The sequence below is a fragment of the Dermacentor variabilis genome, chromosome 8 (assembly GCF_050947875.1).
Source record: "Dermacentor variabilis isolate Ectoservices chromosome 8, ASM5094787v1, whole genome shotgun sequence".
Taxonomy (NCBI): Eukaryota; Metazoa; Arthropoda; class Arachnida; order Ixodida; family Ixodidae; genus Dermacentor; species Dermacentor variabilis.
This window is the reverse complement of record NC_134575.1, coordinates 164,899,980-164,908,581: the sequence shown is the minus strand read 5'-3', so window position 1 is coordinate 164,908,581 and position 8,602 is coordinate 164,899,980. Positions and strand designations below refer to the sequence as shown.

General features: G+C 43.8%; 1 pseudogene; it reads left to right on the top strand.

Moving 5' to 3' along the window:
• The first annotated feature begins 261 nt into the window (after window positions 1-261).
• On the top strand, window positions 262-4,102 carry LOC142591619 (uncharacterized; annotated as a pseudogene).
• Window positions 4,103-8,602: the final 4,500 nt, after the last annotated feature.

The window sequence follows — 8,602 nt, the reverse complement described above, 5'->3', positions numbered from 1 at the left end:
ACACAAACGAGAGCAAAGGAAGAAAATGTTATAGGTGCAATTGTTGTACTGAATGTTGTATACTGGCAACAAGTAAAAATTAACCCTTTGTATCCCAGGTGCCACAAACGTGGCAGTGTTATTTTCATTTTTTCGAGGTAGAAAATATGCTCTAGGAACCCCGTGTTCCTAGCTGCCACGAACGTGGCAGCTGGTGCTTGCACTCACTGTCAGTAGATGGCGCCACGAGGACCGCGCAACAGCATTTTGAGCATCGTAAACATGGACTCCACGTGCAGCCGGCCAAGGCGGTAAGTGTGCGTTATTTTTCTATTGTGGTAACCTGAATTCTGAAAATTTAATATTGAAAACACTGACAGCAGTTTTGCGGAAGTCTAGCGAATATACTTACGCAGTTACATGTTGCTACGACTGCTCCTTGCAGAGCATTTCACTTCGTTCAGCTTACATACACATTTGTGGCAGCCAGGAAGCTGGGGTCCGTCTTTCCAGAGAAATGCATGAACGAGTATGATTTCATTGACCGCTTATGTCACAGTATTTGCGGCACCGAATTTAATTTCCATCAAGTGAACCTTCCTACTCATTGTCTAGCAGCGACTTGTGTTGATGTATTGATTTTGACGAACGTTTTTTTTTATATGCAGGCAGCGCTCGACTGACAAAGAAATTCAAGCAATTCTTTTCGAATACCCTAGTGGAAGTGAGGACGAAAACTTGGAGGGATCGGATTGCGATGAAGAATACACGCCGCAGGAGAGAACAGTGCAGAATGTCAGCGAAAGCTCTTCAGACAGTGAAGAAGTGCAGGTCACATCAACCAAAAAGAAGTAGCAAACAAAAAATTGGCACTGGGTGAAAAAGGACATCAATATCAATCGCGGACAGGAAGAAAGTGTTTTGAAGCCTGCGGACGGTGTAGAAAGAGTGAAGAGCCCCTTAAGCATGTTCCTGAATCTCGTTGACTCTGTCCTCATTGAGTTCCTCACTTTCCAAACGAACAGATTCAGGACCCAAGAAAATCGCACGCGAATCCTTCCGGTGTCAGTCCTCGAGATGCGCACGTTTATTGGCATTGTCCTTTACGTGTCTGTTGTTGACCTTCCTTTTAGAAGGATGTACTGGTCAGCGAACACTCGTCAAGCGGATATCGCCGACTGCATGACAAGAAACAGGTTCGACGAAATCATGTCCCTATTTCATGCAGGAAACAATGATGAAGCGCGCGAAAAAGGAGAAGGCTATGACAGTCTCCATAAGGTGCGACATGTGCTTACGAGCCTAAATAACACATTTTCAGAAGCTGCCAAACTTGAAACTTGCGTTGCTGTGGATGAAATGATTATCCCTTTCAAGGGCAGACATTCTCTGAAAGTTTATAAGAAGAGTACGCCTAAAAAATGGGGCTACAAAGCATGGGCCCTGGCAGGCTGGTCTGGATACGTATATCGGCTTTACATGTATGGTGACAACCTAATCGAAGACCCCCCCGAACACCCCGGAAGACGTAGGCGAAAGTGGGAAGGTCGTTTTGCGACTCACTCATGATTGCCCTCCGGGAACAGAAGTATTTTTCGACAACTTCTTCGCTTCCATCGAGCTTTTAAATGAAACGAAAATGAGAGGACTTGGAGCGACTGCCATCATCGGAAAAACAAGATGTGGGAACTGCCCCCTGAAAACTGAAAAAGAATTGAAAAAAGCAGAGAGAGGATCACTCGACTTCCGCTCAGAAAAGAGCACATGAATTGTCATCTGTGCCTGGAACGACAACCGCACAGTGACAGCTGCATCAAACATCCACAGCATTGAACCTTTTGATACATGCAGGCGCTACGACAGAAAGACCAAGACTTATGTGGATGTGCAGAGCCCAACATCATTAGGGTGTACAACCAGAGCATGGGTGGAGTAGACAAAGCAGATATGCTTCTGTCATTTTACAGAAATGACTTGAAAACAAAGAAGTGGTACAAAAGGATATGCTTTCACCTTATCGCTCTTGCGGTTGTGAACGCTTTTCTGCTTTACTGCGAAGCGAAATCGGCAGATAGGCAGCTGGTTGACTTCAAGTTCCGGGTGGCACTTGGATTGATGCGCTCACTCGAGGGCATGCCCGGATTGAACCGGGACGGTGATGATCCTGTGCCTGCGAGTGTTGTGTCACCAACTAGTTAATTGAAGGCATCAGGCTCAGCAGCTGGATTTGTTTCAAAGAGAGCCCATCATATTGAACATTCTGTGCGGCACGACAATGTTGGCCATTGGCCAGTGAAAGTGGCGCAAAAAAACGCCCCCATGTGCAAGTCAAGCTCATGCACCAGGCGCACAAGGTTCTTTTGCAAAAAGTGTTCTGTGTATTTGTGCGTTGATGCACAAGAAATCAACTGCTTTGAGAAATTTCATGCATCCCAAATTTTCGGGCAATTTCTACCCCCCACTCCTAGCTGCAATGTTTGTGGCATAATAAAATTTCCTATAAAATGAAGAGGAATCGTTTTAACTTTTTTCACGTGTCTTTCTATGAACCTGAACTCTTTAAAAATATAGATTTCAGCAGTGTTCACCTCGTGAGACACCTGTGGGATATAAACGGTTAATTTCTTTCCTGCCTTCCCATCAGATACTAAATGAGTGCCCTCCTTGCTAGTTGTACTCAAATCCTTTGCCAGCGCCATGATATTAGCGAGCCCGATTACAGGAGCTACCAAGTAACTAAATGTCTTTACAGCAGCACTGAGTTAATTTCTTTCTTGTTATTTAAGCAGTGTCTTTCCTGAAATTTTTTTCTACTGATGATGTTACTGTAAAATAATTTGATGTCGAACTCAGTGGAAAACTCGAGCATTTCTGACTTTTTATATTAAAGAATTGTCTTAAAAAGAAATGCAGAGATGAGCTACCAAAATAAATTGCGTGAAAGATTTTATAAATGCGAAGGCCATATAAATTTCATGTTTAAGAATGTCTTAAATATTTTTTAGTTATTCTAGCTTTATTTAGAGCATGTGTACTATATTAAATACAAATAAAATTTAAAGAGATGGTATGCTTTAGGTACAACCCTAACTTAGTAGTTCCGTGTTTCCCTAAGCTGCCATTTTTCTGTAATTTATCAAAAATATTATTTGGTAGTTTTTACTTTTGTAAGAGAAGAAACATTTTGTTTATGCAAACCTCCTTCAATGAAAGCAAAAGTGTATAACCAATAGTGCCAGTCTTACAACAATGCATAACACATTCAATTTATGGATGTGCTCTTCCTAATGCCTGGATTTGCGTCATTCAATGAAATTTAAAATGCCCTCAAATATCGAAAAATTACTTTCACCTGAAATTTGTGGGATTGCATTCCATTTCTTTGAACCCAGTAGAAACTCCATATTTTAGAGAAGGATGCATTGCTGTGGATTCACCCTAACAATCTCGCATTGCTGCGCTTGTGCTGTTCATTTTGATTTATCGCTGTTATTTGCGAGTTCTGCTGTTAATTTATTACTGTGTAAAAACGTCAACTTCATTCTTCTCACTCTGCAGATTATTTTTAATTCATACCCATTGTAAGTTCTTGTGATTAGTGGTTCTTGCCACAACAGATGATATATTTCTGTTCTGCTTCAGAGCTCTAGTGTTTAGTAGCAGACAAAATTGAGGTACTCATTTGTGTGCTTGCTTTTTCATAAGCAGTATGCCCAGTCAGTGTTCATTATCCAGGAAACACATTCATGTTTTTGATACTGATTCATTTCTCGCAGTATTTGGCTTTTTCACCTACAACAAGCTCTAGTCAGTAGTGGTTTTAGTCATAACAGGTCGTTGTTTTGTGTGTGCTACAAGCTACAAATTGAGGTACAAACTTGTTTCTCTTTCTTATATGCGCTAAGCAATGTGTCTGAGCAATGCTCATTTTCCAGGAAACACTTTCATGTGCTTGACAAGATTTATTTTTTTTGGGCTTTCAGCTTCATTCACCTATAGCAGGTTCTGAACTGTAGCATTTCTAGACATAACAGGTGATTTTTTTTCACTCTAGTAAGCTATATCATTTTGCTGTGGGCAAATTGAGATACCAATTTGTACGTTTCCGTTCTTCAGGTATTAGGCAACACAATGTGTTCATTAACACTTTCATGTCCTTCTTAATAGGTTGATTTCTTAGAGCTCTTTGCTTTATCTTTCACAAACGAGCTTATCATTCAAAGTCACATTAATTATCCTCATAAATGTTTAATTATCTGGTTGTTCAGCCTTGTCATTTCGGACTATTTTATTCTTTCCTGTAATTCATGTTCAGTAGTTCCCTCAGCAATTTTTCAACCCACATTTTACTCATGTGTGGACTGGTGTTGGCGTGCTTAGTGGTGGTTGCGTTTCAACATTTTTAAAATTTGGTCTGGATGATCCACGTGCTTTTTCGGTTACTTCCATTGCAATTTTTGTGTTGTTGTTGGACATTTTCAATTCTATTTTGGAGAGAACTAAAACTATTGTGATGTGGCTCCTCAACTGCTTTAGCGTACATTTAATTGTTTTTGCATTGTATTCTTCTCAGCCTGAAAATTGTTTGGTGCTGTCTAGTTTTGTTCTTGTTAGTAATTTCACGTAGAAATTTCGTCTTGATGTCATGTTTCGTGTAAAAAAATGACATGGTGACATGACACAAGTACCGTTGGCTGTAGGCCACTTCTATTGTTTGGGCTGCACCTTTTTATGTTTTCCATCGCATTTATAGAATGACAGCTTGAGCCAGCATTTTTAGTCATATTATATAGCTTTTGCAACAATAATTGCAAAGTATTTTGAAATACTGTTACGCTGCTCCAAAAAACACATTTTGATATTTTATTGCAATAAAATTTTTAAACAAGATTTCTTGATTAGGCATTGAGCTTCGTTCATGTGCAGGGCACTGATGAACAAATCACTTGCTGTGGGAAATAATATGATTTTATTTTACATAAGGCATTTTTGCATGGGTAGCTCAGTATTAGTAGGCTATTATTGAAAGAAGCTGTTACAGAAATTGCAGCTTTAACAAAATACACAGGCTCACAGGTAGCGTTAATTTATTTCTTTAGCACTGCCCTGTATCCTTTGGCAAAGGTTCTCTTCCAGTGCAGTGCGCTAGATCTCGACCTTCACTAGGCCATATGATACCGTACATGCGACGGGTCCTGCTGATGAAGCACGGCAGGTTGATAAGCCTTGCCTTTCAATCTTTGTACGCAGGGCAATAAATTTCAGCCAGTTCTCACATTAGTGCAGCCTTTGTACTTTCGTCAGGAGAATCATAAATTGCAGGTATAGCTTGCACGAAACCCCACTAGGAATTTAAAAGGAATATTCCTGTGGACATCCTGCACTTAAGAACATACTGTTAGAATATCTAGTGGGCATTTTCTGAGGCAAAGCTGTTCCTGAACGCCCAGTGGAAATCCGGCAATGGAAAATATAGTCCTTCGGATATCTAGTGGTCATCTTGCTTTTGAAATGTTTACATCTGAACTTCCAGCGGACATTCTGCACATTATATGCCCTAAAGGTGTGCTATTCAGGATATCCACTGGACATTTTTTTATAGGAAAAGGCTATTTTCAAATGTTCTGTGGGCGTCCGAATATTTGATTTTGATGTACGATGGACGTTCGTTGGATGTTCAATTCGCTTGCGTCGAACGATCCCTTGGACATCCGCAGTACATCATCGAGACTACTAGGGATGTGCGACGGACGTCAAAATATCCTTTGTTGGACGTCCTTTGGACATTCATTGGAGGTCTGTGGTCCAATGGGGAGTGCTCAGCCCGACCATCTTCATTGTTGCCCTTATTGCCCTTGCGTAAATAATTCCTGATACAGTGCGCATCAGTAGTACCTACCCCGACGACATACGCATATGGGCGTCAGGAGTCACGCGACGCCAACTTGGTGCACGATTGCAGCGAGCTGTTTCCTAAGCGTCTCGGTACCTGCAATGCCAACGACTGCAAATGGCACGGATAAGTTCGCTGCGATAGCGTTCACATGAAAGCTTATGTGTCGATATCCGATTATTATCAATGGCACTGTCATTCCATATGTGACCAACCATAAATACCTGGGAGTTGTCACTGACCGTGATGTTTCATGGTCAAAGCATGTGGCAATGTTACAAAAGACATTAACCGGATTTGCTCAAGTTTTTGGCTTACTGACTGGTACAAAGTTGCGCCCATCTGAGCAATCGCTACACTGACTGTACCACGCTCTCTATGTCGGCAACATTCGGTATAGCCTGCCAGTTTTATCAGGTATAAACGCGCCATGTTTGCATATACTAGAATGTGCTCATGCGCAGATGCTGAGAATTTGTCTGGGGTTTGCACGTTGCACCTCACTTTATAGTACAATGGAGGAAGCTCCCGTCACCCCTATACCTTTCTTTCTGCGTTGCAAACCTCTGCGATTATTCAGACGGCTGCTGTGCCATCAAAGACGCCACCCCTAATCGACACTTTCCGACACACTGCCGGACTCCACTTTTTCGAGAGCCATTGAATGCTAAAGTCTGCCATACCATCATTCTAACCTAACCTCCCATGTAGGCCTCCATAGGAAATATCCAAAATACGGATGCGCCTCTCAATTCAAGGAAATTCTTTCAAAATCGCGGATGCTCAGCATGGGCCTCTGAAATGTAGCACTTAAATATAAAAATAAAAACACGTGTGCTTATTTATCTTTATTGGGCGACTATGTTTGACCGCCTAAAAATGCTATCGTACAGCGCAGGACGCGCCTGGATGTATCGGATGTTCCCGGAATGTTATCGATGGTTCCATCTGCTGTCTATCACCGAACCTAGTTTATTCTGATTTCATCGCGCGACGCGAATGGTGTAGAACATTCTCGAAGACACACGGGCACCAGCGATCACTCTGGAACCTTCGATGACTGATGTATAAAAGCCGACACGCTTCACCGGCAGATCAGATTTCCGACGATCGCCCACTGTGTTCGCCGCTATCGTTGTCCTTTAAGCGTAGCCTGGTTTTAGGGCACAGGTTCGCCCAATAAAACGCTAGTTTCCCCATTCAAAGTTTTGCTGCTTTCTTCCCCGTCACGACCACCTAACATCTTGTGGAAGTGCTTCAAGCCCGTGATCCAAGCCCCGATCGCAAAAACAGAGCCAACTTCATCCCGGATCATCGAGCAAGCCGCCAAGAAAAAGGACGGCAGCCTACGTTTTTGCGTCGATAATCGTCGACTGATCAATATCACTGAGAGGGACGTATATCCCCTCCCACAGATACACGCCGCATTGGATGGGCTCTTCAACATTGAATATTTCTCGTCGATGGATCTCAAGTCTTACTACTGGCAAATAGAAGCCGAGGAGGGAAATCCCGAAAAGACCACCTCCATCGCACCAGACGGCGTCTACGAGTTCAAACTCATGCCATTGGGACTGTGCTGGGCACCTGCACGTTCCAGCGCGTCATGGACACGGTGTTACCAGTGTTGAAGCGGCAGACTTGTCTTGTTTAGTTGAATGACGTCGTCGTCTTCGCCGGAAATTTCGACGATCACCTTAGGCGGCTGGCGACAGTACTAGAGGCCGTCAGGACATTAGGGCTCACTCTGAAGCCGGGAAAGAACCGCTTCGCTTACGATGAGCTTCTGTTTCTGGTCCAGAAGGTCCTCCTGTTTCTAGTCTGGTGTTTCTACGACCGAAAAGGAATGCCTCGCCATCGCTTGGGCTACAGCAAAATTTCACCGTTACCTTTATGGCAGGCCATTCGAAGCCGCCAGCGACCATCACGCGTTGTGTTGGCTAGCGAATTTAAAGGATCCTCGACGACGGCTGGCGCGGTGGAGCCTTAGACTACAAGAATACGACATCAATGTAACCTACAAGTCCGGCCGAAAGCACCCTGACGTCGATTGCCTATCACGCGCCCCAATTCACCCGCCGCCGTAAGATGACGAGGATGACGACGCCTTCGTTGGAATAATAGGCGCAGAAGACTTCGCTGAACAGCAACGAGCAGAGGCGGAGCTAAAAATTATTTGGAAGGGCACACTGACGTTGTCCTTAGGGCATTTAATCAAGGATTGTCTTCGTTCTCGCTTCAAAGCAACCTAGTAGTAGAGAAGAACGTCTCACCAGTCCACGCCTACTACCTTCTTGTTCTCTTAGCGCTGCGTCCAGACGTAGTGCATGCCCCGCATGATAATCCGACCACTCGGCACCTCGGACTCTTCCGGATGCTATCGAGAATGCAGGAAAGGTATCACTGGGCCGCGCCTGATCGCCGACGTTTACCGTTACGTCAAGACATGCCAAGACTGTCAGCGACGCAAGACACCACGGTCAAGGCCAGCGAGATTACTACAGCCGATCGAGCCTTTTGCCGACCGTTTCAGCAGATCGGGATGGACTTTTTGGGACCCTTCCCGACGTGAACAGGAAATAAGTAGATCTTCGTGGTGACGGACTACTTCACCCGCTTCGCTGAAACGAAAGCTCTGCCAAAACGTAGCGCAGTCGAAGTGGCGAAATTCTTCATCGTCAACATCCTGCTGCGACATGGCGCCTCAGAAGTCCTTATCACCTACAGAGG